This window comes from Scyliorhinus canicula, chromosome 5 (assembly GCF_902713615.1).
Source record: "Scyliorhinus canicula chromosome 5, sScyCan1.1, whole genome shotgun sequence".
NCBI classification, from domain to species: domain Eukaryota; kingdom Metazoa; phylum Chordata; class Chondrichthyes; order Carcharhiniformes; family Scyliorhinidae; genus Scyliorhinus; species Scyliorhinus canicula.
Genome location: NC_052150.1, coordinates 148,314,259 through 148,328,328, shown reverse-complemented (window position 1 = coordinate 148,328,328; position 14,070 = coordinate 148,314,259). Strand labels below are relative to the sequence as shown.

The 14,070-nt window shown below is 46.4% G+C and overlaps 1 protein-coding gene across 1 annotated transcript in view; it reads right to left on the bottom strand.

Annotated features, from left to right (window-relative positions):
* Window positions 1–14,070, bottom strand: part of LOC119966319 (cytochrome c oxidase assembly factor 1 homolog) — a 96,609-nt gene that overhangs the window by 67,714 nt on the left and 14,825 nt on the right. Inside the window, exon 2 of the mRNA XM_038797800.1 lies at window positions 4,269–4,357. The gene's annotated coding sequence lies outside the window, so the exon portion shown is untranslated. The remainder of the gene's footprint in view (window positions 1–4,268; window positions 4,358–14,070) is intronic.

Genomic DNA, 14,070 nt, shown 5'->3' with positions numbered 1-14,070 from the left:
GGTTATCACTGCTGCCTCACAGCGCCAGGGACCTAGCCTTTGGGAAACTGTCTGTGTGGAGTTTGCACATTCTCCCTGTATCTGCATGGGTTTCCTCTGGGTGCTCCAGTTTCCTCCCACAGTCCAAGGATATGTAGGTTAGGAGAATTGGCCATGCTACAAATTGACCCTTAGTGTCCAAAGATGTGGTTAGGTGAAGTTATAGGGTTACAGGGATAGAGCAGGGGAGTGGAGAATGTTTCATCACACTGTTGACTTCTGCCTTGTAGATCGTGGGCAGGCTTTGGGCATTAGGAGTTGAGTTACTTGCTGCAGAATTCCCAATCTTTGACCTGCTCTTGTAGCCACGATATTTATATGGCTGATCCAGTTCAGTTTCAGGTCAGTCATAAACCTTGGGATGTTGATCGTAGGGGATTCAGTGATGGTCATGCCATTGAATATCAGGAGGTGATGGCTAGATTCTCACTTGTGGGAGATGGTCATTACTTGTCATTTGCTACTAATCAGCAGAAGCCTGAATGTTGTCCAGGTCTTGCTGCATATGGACAAAGACCGCTTCAGTATATAAGCAGTTGCGAATAGTGAACAATGTGAATATCCTCACTACTGACCTTATAATGGAGGGAAGGTCATGGGTGAAGCATCTGAAGATTGCTGGGTCTAAGGCCCTGCCTGAAACCAAGACAATGGGTCTTCTTCAATGACAACAATCTTCCTTTGTGGTAGGTATGACTCCAATGAATTGAGAGTCTTCCCCCATGCTTCTTATTGACTCCAGAGTTCCTTGATGCCACACTTGGTCAAATGCTGACTTGATGTCAAGGACAGTCACTCACACCTTACCTCTGGAATTAATCTCTTTTGCCCATGTTTGGAACGAGGCTGTAATAGGTCAGAAGCCAAGAGGCCCTGACAAAACTGAAATTGAGCATCAGTGAGCAGGTTAATGTCAAGTGAGTACTGCTTGATAGAATGTCGTCAACACCTTCCATCACGTTGCCATTGTTGACACTGTACTAAAACAGCTTGGCTTGTGGCATGGCTAGCTCCGGAGTACAAGTCTTCAGGCCAATTTCTGGGATGTTGTCATGGCCCCTAGCCTTTGTTGTATCCAGTGCCTACAACTTTTTCTTGTTATGTGGAGTGAACCGAATTGACCAAAATCTGGCATCCGTGATGCTGGGTATCTCAGAATGAGGCCGAGATGGATCATCCACTCAGTCCTATTGGCTTAAGATGGTTGCAAATACTTCAGCCTTATCTTTTGCACTGACCACATAACCACATGGTTTGCCCCTTTTCTAGGAGCTACCGTCCCAGACAGGCAGTCATAGTTTCAGGAAACTCACACCTCATTGTGCAGACCCCTTATAATCACAGAAGATCAGGAGGTGAGCTCATCAGAACTCATCGTGCCTATAGAGCTGCTAACAGATTTATATCACACCTGGGACTGGCCAGGAACATTGCAAAGGGGAATGTAAGGGGAGCTATTTGCATCTGACCAAACCACCTTACAAGCAGAGGCAGTGGGTCTGCCTAGACGAAGACTTCCCAAGACCAGACTCTTAATATGGAAGCTAACTCTTTCAACAACCAATGACTATCAGTCCTGAAATCAGAGTCAGTTCCAGACACTGGATAAACATTCCTTTTGAATTGTGGAGAAAGAAGGTCACGTGACTTGAATGACCATTTTGAAATCTCTATGTCACTGAGAACTGGGAAATCCTCAGGCTGTTGTTTTATCATCAGCTGAACAGAACGCCAGCAGCCCGGCTGAGTAAATAGCATACATGTTTTTGCAGTCAGCTGGGAATTGAGAAATGTTATCCCACCACCTCTCCCCGACATAATACCATAACTCCCCAAACATGCAGAGATACATACGTACAAGAAAATATGTTTTCTAGAGATGTAACTGATGCGACCATCAATTCATTCAGAGACACGAGTTGGAGTAAACTGTGGCTTTAATCGGCTTACAACTGAGCCTGCCTGTGACTATACTGAACTGAGGGCGGACTCGCAGGACCGCAGCACTTATACTTCCTGCTGGGGTCGGAGCCAAGAGCAGAGCCCTGTACATGCTCCTCATCTCCCCCTGTGGGCAGAGCCGCGCAACGGCTCACAGATGGAGCCCACAGGGACACAGTGTGAATTTATAGTGGTTACACATTCACCACAGCAACATGCACCTGAATTACTAACAGCATAACAAGAAATAAGTTACCTATTTTAACCAGTCCTTTAAGATGGAGGCGGAGGAGCATTGCAGACCTAAAGAATTTGTTCTCTTTGTTCTTTGAAGATAAATGGAGATTAGAAGTTTTTGGCATTTTCAAAAAAATTGTGGCTAAGTCCGGCACAGAAGAAATGTATAATCTTGTGGGTAAAACAGGGTGTGATCCCTCTGTGCTGCTGCCATCACCACCCCCCCTCCCCTCCCCCAACCCACTCTCTGGCTAGTTTTGGTCATGTGATGACAGTTGAGGTTTACCATTGTTCATGCAATGGATTGGAGCGATATAACTGAAACAGAATGGGAGGGGTGGGGCACATAATTGATATATTGATATCCCAGCAACATTCTAGTAGTGACTATCCTCACTGAGTGGCTTTCTTTGAGGTTCCAGCTTCATGGGGCTGACAGGGCTAGTAGCCATTGTCCTTTAAATCTCTTCCATCAAAATGGTGAGGGGTAGTCATTTGCACCTGGGAAATCTATTTCCACTTGTGACTTGCCAGATATATTGGCCGAGATTCTCCGAGCTTGATCGTGGTTGGGATTCTCCGGTCCCATTGAAAGTGAATGGAGTTTTGGCTGGGACACCAAATTCCCCCTTTCCTCTTGCACCGGGGTGACAACAGATGAGATCAAAGAATTTTGACCATTGTCTCTGCCTAACCAGAAACCACAACAAAAGTCACCGGACTTTCTAGAATCCATTTTGTGAGGGTACAGCGTCGGTTATTCTACGCTGCTTGCTTTTTAAGAGTACAATGTCCACTGCAGAATCATCTTTGTGAGCATGAGGGGACCGTCAAACTGGGTAAAAGTTGGTAGCTTTCCTTCCCTACAGGAAACCAGGCAGAGTTTATGAAAATAGTTTCATGGTCGCCATGACTGGGACTAGGTTTCAATTAAAGATTATTAAAACAAATTAATTGAATTTATTAATTAATCCGACTTCAGTTCCACCAGCTGCAAATGTTGTCGTTTGAACCCATGACCCCAGGGAGGAATTTGCAGGGTCAAACAGAACTGGATGCGCTAGGGTCAAGGTGAATGCCCAATAGTCCATCAGATTTTATTCTTATTCAACTTTTCGGTATCCATTGATATAACTGAGCAGACTACTGGGCCGTTACATAGAACAATTAAGAATAAATCACTTTGAGTTCCACTGCAGCACTCAGACTTTTGATGAATGCTGCTTGTGCTTCAGTGGAAGCAGAATACCCATCAGTCTTCTGTTGCAGCCTGGCTCATTGAAGTACTCATCTGATTACTTTGCGGCATAACTAGAAATATAGAATTCCTACAGTGCAGGAAGTCATTCAGCCCATCGAGTCTGCACCTACCCTCTGAAAGAGCACCCTACCTAGGGCCATTCCCCCACCCTATACCAAAAACCCACCTAACCTGCATATCTCTTTTTTTGGACACTAAGGAACAATTTAGCATGGCCAATCCACCTAACCTGTATATCTTTGGACTGTGGGAGGAAAAACCCACACAGACACGTGAAGAATGTGCAAACTCCACACAGACAGGAACACAAGGTAGGAATTGAACACGGGTCCCTGGCGCTGTGAGAGAGCTGTGCTAACCACTGTGCCCTATTAATTAATAGGATCATAGTATAGAACAGCACAGAAGGAAGCCACTCAGTCTATCAAGACTGCCCAGGGCCTTGTGAAGAGCAATCCAATTCATCCCATTCCCCCACACTCCTCATATCCAATTTTTTTCTCTTAAACATATTTATCAAACTTTCTTTGGAAAGCTACAATTAAATCTTTCCACCACCTGATTTCAAATCCTAACCATGCCAGGTATTAAAAGGTTTCTCCTTGTCACCTATGGTTCTTTTGGCAATCATCTTACATCTGTGTCTTTTTTGACCTTTCAGCTGTTGGAAACAATTTGCTCTATCTAAACTCTTTCAGATTTTAAATATTGCTTTGCTAGAACCTAAATGCTGTGGAGTCTCCTAAACGCTACCCTCTCCTATAATATGAACACTAACAGCCAAGCTTACCTTATATACATCCCATCTTTTCAATGTTGGCGTGTCCTGGACTGTGACCTCAGTTTCTCAGTCAAATCAATGGAATTATTTCACTTACTCTGCAAAAGAAACACACATGTTAAACAAGACAGGAATTGCTGCAAATTATATACTTGTACTCTCAAATTGTATATAATAGAGATGGGGGCGAGTATTTATTTCTTCTCCTATCAAAGCCAATCAATAGCTTTAGATTGAAAAAAATATTGAGAACAAGTTTGGTTGAGCTGACACCTGCGCTTTCATTTACACCTATCCTGACTCCTGTGCACTTGTGCCTAGTGTCTCACAACTTGCAAATCCCTCTTCCAACTTTGACTCCTAAATATGCAGAATGCCAGTGTCCAGGCTGGTGACTGCAAGATCGCATCATGTTCCCTTCACCGTCACTGTCTTCTTCCTCCAGTGACTGGGCAGTTCACGAGCTTTGAAATGAGAAAGGGACAGATATTGAATTGGGGTGAGGAGTCAGAAATGTCTGTTTACGCCACCTGCTGCACATGGCGAATCAGAAGAGATTGAGGGATGAGGAAGAAGAGGAATGCAAAAAGGATAATTAGGTATGCGGATACCCTCATCCTCATTCACACCAGGGTCCCCCGTGGCTATGGGCTCAGCGATGCTGCTTCCAATGATGAACGTCAGTGTCTCTGACCTGCTTACAGGTGCACTCACTATGCGGTTTTGCACTACTTTCTCCTGCAAAAAAGAGGGAAGTGTGTCAGTAAGTGTCACGCAATGTTTTGGTGACACGGCTGTACAATTCAATAGCTTCCACTGCATGTGTGCTGTGGGGCGAGACCAGCAGCAGTGTTAAGTGGGTGAGGTTGATGTAAAGTTTAAGGTTGAGCACCGATTAATACATTGTTGGTAGATGGGTGATGTGGAAGTAGAGTTGAGCAGCAGATAAAGCTAGTGCTGCAGTTGAGAGGATCTGCCATTTGAAGATGAACTCACTTATCGTAACAACTTGTAAGAGCTCATTAAACCTCTTCCCGCACTACATCCATGTTCTTGGAGCAACACTCTCAGCATTGAACTCCACCACTACGGCCTCCTAAATGCCAACTGACACAACCAAACTCTGGAGATACACAATGTTTCCTTCTTTCCATCTCTTCCACCAAGACCTTCAATGCATTGTCTGAAAACCTTGGTGATTATGCTCTCACATGTTAAGCCACTGTATCATAATCAATTTGACTTTAGGAAATCTTCCATTACTTCTTGCAGCCACAATACATCTTCCCCATTTTAGAGGTGCAGGCTGACTAAGTAGCTAAAGTCATTCACAATGTCAGTTCCCTGCTCAGCATGCAGCCAATGAACATACGGACATATAATGAGTCGCAGAAGGCCATTCATTCCCTCAAGCTTGCTCCACATTTGATAAGATCATGGTTGATCTGATTGTGACCTTTACTTTGTGTCTTCCTCCTATACCCTTTGACTCGGTAGTTAATTGAGAATTTATCTAATTCAGCCTTCAAAATATTCAATGACCCAGCCTCCAGTCCCGAAGGACGTGCTGTTCGGTGAATTGGATATTCTGAATTCTCCCTCTGTGTACCCGAACAGGCGACGGAACGTGGCGACTAGAGGTTTTTCACAGTAACTTCACTGCAATGTTAATTAAACCTACTTGTGACAATAAAGATTATTATTGTAATTACTTACTGTACCTGCTTAATAACATTTTGTGATTCATGTACCAGGACACCCAGAAGTCTCTATATCTCAAGAGCTTTCTCAATTTAAATAATATGCAGCTTTTATATTCTTCCTTCCAAAGTGGACCAGCTTACCAGCTTTCCCATATTCCATCTGCCAAATGTTTGCTCACTTACTTAATCTATCTCACCTTTGCAGACTCCGAGGGCGGGATTCTCTAAAAATGGGGCTATGTCCCCACACTGGCGGGAAAACCGGCGCCAATGACTCCGACGTCAACGGCCCCCGAAAGTGAGGAATTCTCACCTTTCTAGGGGGCTAAGTTGCTGCCGGAGTCGTCCCCACAGCTCCAGCCAGCGGCGAAGGGCCGGCGCGTGTTCACGCACTGTGCGGAACAACCAGCGTGATCTTGCACAAAGCACGGACCGACTGCCGTATTTCCACGCATGCGTGGGGGTTCCCTTCTCCGCGCTGGCCCCAGGGCGATATGGTGGAGCCCTACAGCCCGGTGCAAAGGAAAGAAGGCCCCCACAGAACCAGCCCGCCCGCAGATCGGTAGGCCCCAATCGTGGGCCAGGCCACCATGGGGGCCCCCCCGGTGTCGGCCCCTCCCGGTGTCAGCCCCCCCCCCCCCCCCCCCCCCCCCAGGATGGCCCACACACAATTACGTGCCAGTTCCCGCCGTGTGTGAGGTGAGTAATCCACGCCAGCGGAACTGGGCAAAACCTGACAGGACACTCAGCCACTGTCAACAGCCCCCGACCGGCATAGCAGGAATCCCGCCGGCGCTCGAAAAACGGCGCCAGAGAATAGAGAAGCCGGCGTCCGAGCTGGATTCGCGTCTCCAACCACCCCCGGGGATTCTCCAACCCAGCGCAGGGTCAGAGAATCCCGGCCCTTATGTCCTCTTCACAACTTATTCGCCTACCTATCACTGTGTCATCAGCAATTTAACAACCATACATTCAGTCCCTTCGTTCAAGTCATTGATATAGATTGAACAATGTGGGTAACATTGACTGCATGCAGAAAGTATGTAAAAGAGCAGGTGGCACTGCAATGCAATGCACAGTCAGGGTCAATCGCATACTTCAGTCCCCACACCCACTTTCGGGATTTGGTCACGTTCTCCCCCTAAGACTTTTTACTGTAAATTTTACCCAAGTTGAGGTTTACAAATAGTCTTTTATAGCGACCTTGTCAAATGCCATATGAAAGTCGAATTACTGTTCTTGTAAAGTGAGTGAAGTTTGCATTCTTTCACCTTTCAATTATTTTACATTGCTTTATCAGAGCTCTCATCTATTCAAAAACCTCAGACTGGTAACATATCATTGCAGGAACAGTAAAACACAATCAGGCATGGAATCAGGAATTTTGTTTAAATATAAATGAGCCATTAACTGGAAGATGAAAATAGCTGGTGTGATTAAATATTAAGACATAAAGCAGACTTCCAAGAAGGAACTCATTTTGTAAAAAGTAATGCACTATTTCAAGTGTGAATTTTTAAAATTGCAATATTTACAATCCAAATTTCCCAAGATTTGCACCTTCTGTCAGAATACATGGTAATCAGATAAAATGCTTTTGAGTAATTCAACTAGAATGTAAATACTTCCTTAAAGGGAAAGGAAAATATTTTTTCCAAAGTACGCCTCAATTCTTTATGTAAAAATAGATAATGGCTATAAAAATGATTTGACTTCTTGTAAAGAAAAGTCCTTTGTATATTAACACTTTGGCAGTAACTTGACTTCCTGCAGTATTACAACTCCAGGTCAATTTTCAGGAGCTGTTAAAATCCTTCATAGCCACTCTACAGAGAAGGAATCCCGAAGCATTGGTTTGTGTTAGTTAAAGAAAAAAAAGTCAAGTATGAAAAGCTTCACATTTCTCATTTCAGGTGGTGCACTTCAACTGAACAATACTATAAGTAAAAATGTAAGAGAGTTAATCATCAAAAACAAGTTGAATTTGAATTCAATAAAATCTGGAATTCATAATCCAACGGTGATCATGAAACCATTGTCGATCATCATAAAAACCCACCTGATTCACTAATATCGTTTAGGGAAGGAAATCTGCCACCTTTACCTAGTCTGCCTACATGTGACTCCAGATCCACAACAATGTGGTTGACTCATGAACGCCCTCTGAAATGGCCTAGCAAGCCATACAGTTCAAAGGCAATTAAGGATGGGCAATAAATGCTGGTCAGCCAGCAACACCCATATCCCATGAACGAATAAAAAAAGTAATTAGCCTCGAATAAGCCTCTGGATGTACCAAGTCAGGCCACTTCTCCATATGCAGAGTCCAAACTTTAATCTTGAAGAGACAGGCTAAATTAAACAACATATAAATGTTATGTTCCTCTTGGGGGCCAAGGATTGTGCGCCATTCGATTTCCCCCTTACAAAGCTGATAACTGATTACTGTCCCGGTAATTAGAGGCAGGGTTTCCCCCTACTCTGTATAAAAACCCTGACCTGGGTGCAGGATGAAGAGGGTGGCCCTTAGAGCAGAGGAATAGTAGTTTTGTTAATTTGTGTATACCACAATAAGCCAGTCATTTATTTCTATCCTACCGTGTGTTCCTGTTGTCTCTCCCATTTGGGTTCTACAATAAATACCATCCTGAGCTCCAGTCAATGAGGTACACCACAGATGACTATCTGGGCATCATTTCTCTGGGGAGTATATATATATATCCACCAGATGGCAGTCTTGATTACAGATGTAAAACAATCTTCTGAAAAGGAGGTCATTCACCTAAAATTTACAAATTACAACACACTGTAAAATACAGGAAATGCTTCCCAATACCATCAGAAAACCTGGCAACAAACCCAAGAATCTGCTGGGATGAGAAAGGTTCTGATAAGTGCAGACAAATCATTGCATGTAATATGATTTAAGTGGTGTTGTCATACAACATTCCTTCATTTGCATTGGAAAAAAATAAACGCACGGAAATCCAAAAGCTTAAAATGTTTTAAACACCTCTATATTTTACTTTTCTCCCAAAATTAAACATTTTGATTTTTAACAAACTAGCCCAGATCATTCCAAAGATAATTTCAGTCTTTACTCTCCCCCACATATATTCTCTTGATCTCAGTTGACAGATGTTCTACCACTCAGGATTCACTTCATAGGCAGGCTCTTTACCATAACTGCCAGTTCAGTTCATCATTTGTCTCCCTCTGTGTTCAGCCTATTAAGCTGTTACTCTTCTCCCACACTGCCCAATTAAAACTGACAGTCCTCCCACTCCATCAGTTAATGCTCGCCATTTCCGCCCCATCTCCAAAGTGTCCCCCTCATGTTTCTTATCGCATCCTGCACTCACCCCCATTAATGCTCCCAGCTCCTGGGAGTAAAGCACGAGTCCCAGCCTCTGCTCCTTTCCTTCTCCCCTTCATTACCTTCCATTTCCCCATTCCCTCAATGCCATTAATTTATTACCCTTTTCATTGTGAGCACTTTTCCTCTTATTTTTCCCAGGTTGTTACTAATTTTAAGTATTACTGCTGGACAACACTCAAATGTAGTTTAATTTAAAAAGAAAACACATAAAATTCCGCCTGCTATTCCTTATCTCATCTGTGTCATTGTTTACATCACCCAACCTGGTAACCTGACAATACAATTTAGTGTCAACAGAGACTTATAGAAGCGTGCCCAGATCACAAACGTCATATTCTGATCATAACATAGACCAAGATTAGAGCACTTATCTCCTCCGGCTTTTTCCACTATTCAATAAGATCATGGCTGACCTGTGACCAAATCCATGTAATCCACTTTATTCCATATAGAAATAAAGAAAATAGGTGGAGGAGCAAGCCATTTGGCTCTTCGAGCCTGTACCACCATTGAAAATAATCATGGCTGATCATGCAAATTCAGTATCCCATCAGCCTGTCCAAGTCACCCTGTAGCCTCTTTGCTTCCTCCTCACAGCACACACTGCCACCCAGCTTAGTGTCGTCTGCAAATTTGGAGATATTGCATGCAATTCCTTCATCCAAATTATTAATGTATATTGTGAACAGCTGGGGTCCCAACACTGAACCCTGTGGTACCCCACTGGTCACTCCCTCCCACTCTGAAAAGGACCCCTTTGTCATAATGTACATCCAGGTATATAATGGAGTGCAGACAGGCAGTGATTGACACACAGGATGACCAGTGAGCACACAGAACGCAGCAGCCAATCACCAGAGAGGACAAGACCACTATAAAGCCAGAGGGCAACAGTTATCCCGCTCTCTCGGGATCCAGCCTCTGAGACAGTCAGAGCTCGTGAGCAGCAACTAGTACAAACACCATGTAGTAGTCAGATAGTCTGGTCAGGTTAGCCTCAGGTCTTCAGTGAAGTCAGCATGGTGTCAACCCACAGTTAAGCATGTATTATAGTAAGTAGTTCAATAAAATCATGTTGCATTTCTTCAAGTGTTGGAAGCCTGTCTCTCTCTCTCTACACTGCATCAAACGCAGTCCACGTAGACCCAGCTTACCCAACACATCATGGTACCAGTGAGTAATGCTGAAGTTTGACGGACCTACCTTGAGATAATCTGCCTTTGACCAGCGATCAGCCATCCGTTAGCATGGACAGCGTCCGCCCTCCTCCGCAGCTCTGCATCGCCGGCAACCTCCGTGCAAACTGGAAGATTTTCAAGCAGAAGATCCAGCTATATCTTGAAGCCACCGACCTCGAGGCCGCATCAGATGCCAGGAAGATCGCACTCTTCCTTTCTACAGCTGGCGACCACGCTATCCACATCTACAACTCCCTCACATTTGCTGAAGGCGAAGACAAGACAAAGTTTAAAACAGTCCTGCTGACGTTCGACAGCCACTGCAACATTGAGGTCAATGAGAGCTTTGAACGGTACGTTTTCCAGTAGAGGCTTCAGGGTAAGGATGAATCTTTTCAGTCCTTTTTAACCCATCTCCGCATCCTCGCGCAGTCATGCAACAATGACTCGACAACTGATTCCATGATCCGCGACCAGATCGTTTTCGGGGTCCACTCCGGTTCCCTTCACCAGCAGCTCCTAAAAGTTAAGCAGCTCACCCTTACCATCGCTATCGAAACCTGTGTCCTCCACGAGCACGCTAACAACCGGTATTCCCACATCAGGGCAGCAGAAACGGCAAGGCTAAACCCCCACGAGGCAGAACGGGTGCAGGCCATCAAACAAATGCAGGGCCTGAGTCTGGATGAGAGTGGCCATTTCACGCGCTTTTCCAGGGCTCCAGCGCCTGCGCGCCACGACCGAGGGGACAGCGAGACCGACGACCAGCCCGCACAAGTGTGCACGTCATTCAACCGCACTGCGCTTGCGCGGTGGCGCATGGAACGTCCTGACGTCGGCTTCATGACGTGTTCCAATTGTGGCTCTGCACATTTGAAGCGGCAATGTCCGGCAAAATCTCAACGCTGTCTCCAGTGTGCCAAGCGTGGCCACTACGCAGCCCTTTGCAGATCTCCTCCACTGCCCAGCACACAGCGATCCCGGCCACAGCGCAGGAGCATCCGGTCAGTACAGCAACCCGTGACAGACTCCGACCCGACAGTCTACCAGATCCCGACGCTGAGGGCCTCAAATCCCCATTCCGGGTGGGCATCATCAGCAAGCATGCGCTGCCTTTCTCAATGATGGTGAAACAACTCCCAATTCTGAGCATTGATCCGGATGACGAGTGGTGTGCCACCCTTACAGTTAACAAGGCTCGCATCCGTTTCAAGCTGCACACCGGCGCTTCAGCAAACCTCATTTCAAAGTCTGATCTCAACACCATCCGCGTCAAACCAAGCATTCTTCCACGGGCCAGCCAGCTCCTAGACTACAATGGCAATGCCATTGCTGCCAGTGGCTCATGCCAGCTTGCGGTGTCCAATAGCTCATTAAAAGCCACGCTGCGATTTGAAATCGTAGGAACCAACAGAGCTTCCCTGCTCGGTGCTCGGGCCTGTAAGCTCCTGAACCTAGTGCAGCGGGTTCACAACATGTCGTCCGCAAAAGCAACACCCTCGCCTGATGATAACTTCCAGGCTCAACTCGATGACATCATACCACAATACCGTGTTCAAAGGTATGGGCACATTCCCTTACCGATACAAAATCCTATTGAAGCCAAATGCCACCCCTGTGGTTCACGCACCGTGTCGGGTGCCGGCACCCCTCAAGGACCGCCTCAAGCAGCAGCTGCAAGACCTCCAGGACCAGGGCGTCATTTCAAAGGTCACGGAACCCACGGACTGGGTTAGCTCCATGGTTTGCGTCAAGAAGCCGTCAGGGGAACTTCGAATCTGTATCGACCCCAAAGATTTGAACCGTAACATCATGAGGGAACACTACCCAATACCTAAACAAGAAGAGCTAACCAGCGAGATGGCTCATGCCAATTCTTCACAAAGCTGGACGCCTCCAAGTGGTTTTGACAAATACAGCTGGACGCGTCCTGTCGAAAGCTGTGCACATTCAATACCCCGTTCGGTCGCTACTGTTACAACCGAATGCCCTTTGGCATCATCTCCGCCTCAGAGGTGTTCCACCGCATAATGGAACAAATGATGGAGGGCATCGGGGGGGTGCGAGTGTACGTCGACGATGTCATTATCTGGTCATTATCCTCAAGAACACATCGATCGCCTCAAGCAGGTGTTCCACAGGATCCACGAGCATGGCCTCCAACTCAACAGAGCCAAATGCTCGTTCGGTCAACCAGAAATCAAATTTCTTGGCGACCACATTTCGCAGCACGGCGTGCGGCCAGATGCGGACAAGGTTACGGCAATCAACGCCATGAAGACCCCAGAGGACAAGAAGGCGGTCCTCCACTTTCTAGGGATGGTCAACTTCCTTGGGAAGTTCATCCCCAACTTGGCGTCACACATCACAGCTCTCCGCCATCTCGTAAAAAAAACGATGGACGTCCAGTGGCTACCCGCTCATGAGCAAGAGTGGCGTGAGCTCAGGGCGAAACTCACCAAGGCCCCGGTGCTGGCGTTTATCGACCCCGCCAAGGAAACAAAAATATCCACCGACGCGAGCCAGGCTGGCATTGGGGCAGTGCTCCTCCAATGGGATGACTCCTCCTCCTGGGACCCAGTTGCATATGCCTCTAGAGCCATGACGCCCACTGAGCAACAATACGCTCAGATTTAGAAAGAATGCCTGGGCCTCCTTACAGGGATCGACAAGTCCATGATTATGTGTATGTCATGACACCGCGGCTACAACGTATCCTCCTCAAGATCCGTCGCTATGATTTTGATCTAGTGTACACCCCGGGCAAGGAGCTCATTGTTGCCGATGCACTCTCCAGATCTATCACCACACCGTGTGAGCAGACTGACTTTGTCTGTCAAATAGACGCGCAGGTGCAATTCTGTGCCTCCAACTTTCTGGCCACTGATGAGAGGGTCGTGCAAATTCGTGAGGAGACGGCCAGGGATCTTCTGCTCCAGCGGGTCATGCAGCACCTCACGAATGGTTGGCAAAAGGGGCAGTGTCCCCAGTTTTATAATGTCAAGGACGATCTAACAGTGGTAGATGACATCCTTATGAAGCTTGACAGAATTGTGATCCCACAGAGCATGCGAGATTTGGTCCTTGGCCAAATCCACGAGGGTCACTTGGGGGTCGAAAAATGTCGCCATCGAGCCCGAGAGGCAGTATACTGGTCAGGCATCAGCCAAGATGTCAACAACACGGTCCTCAATTGCCCGACGTGTCAAAGATTCCAGCCGGCTCAGCCTAAAGAGACTCTACAGCAGCATGAAATGGTGACCTCCCCATGGTCCAATGTTGGTGTTGACCTGTTCCATGCCAAGGGCGTGACTCTGTCCTCTTAGTGGACTACTTTTCCAACTATCCCAAAGTGGTCAAACTATCTGACCTCACGTCAGCGATGGTAATCAAGGAATGCAAGGAAACGTTTGCCCGACATGGGATCTCACTCACGGTGATGAGTGACAACGGCCCCTGCTTCTTCAGCCAGGAGTGGTCAGATTTTGACCAGCTGTACAACTTTCAGCACGTCACATCCAGCCCCCACTACCCCCAGTCAAATGGGAAGG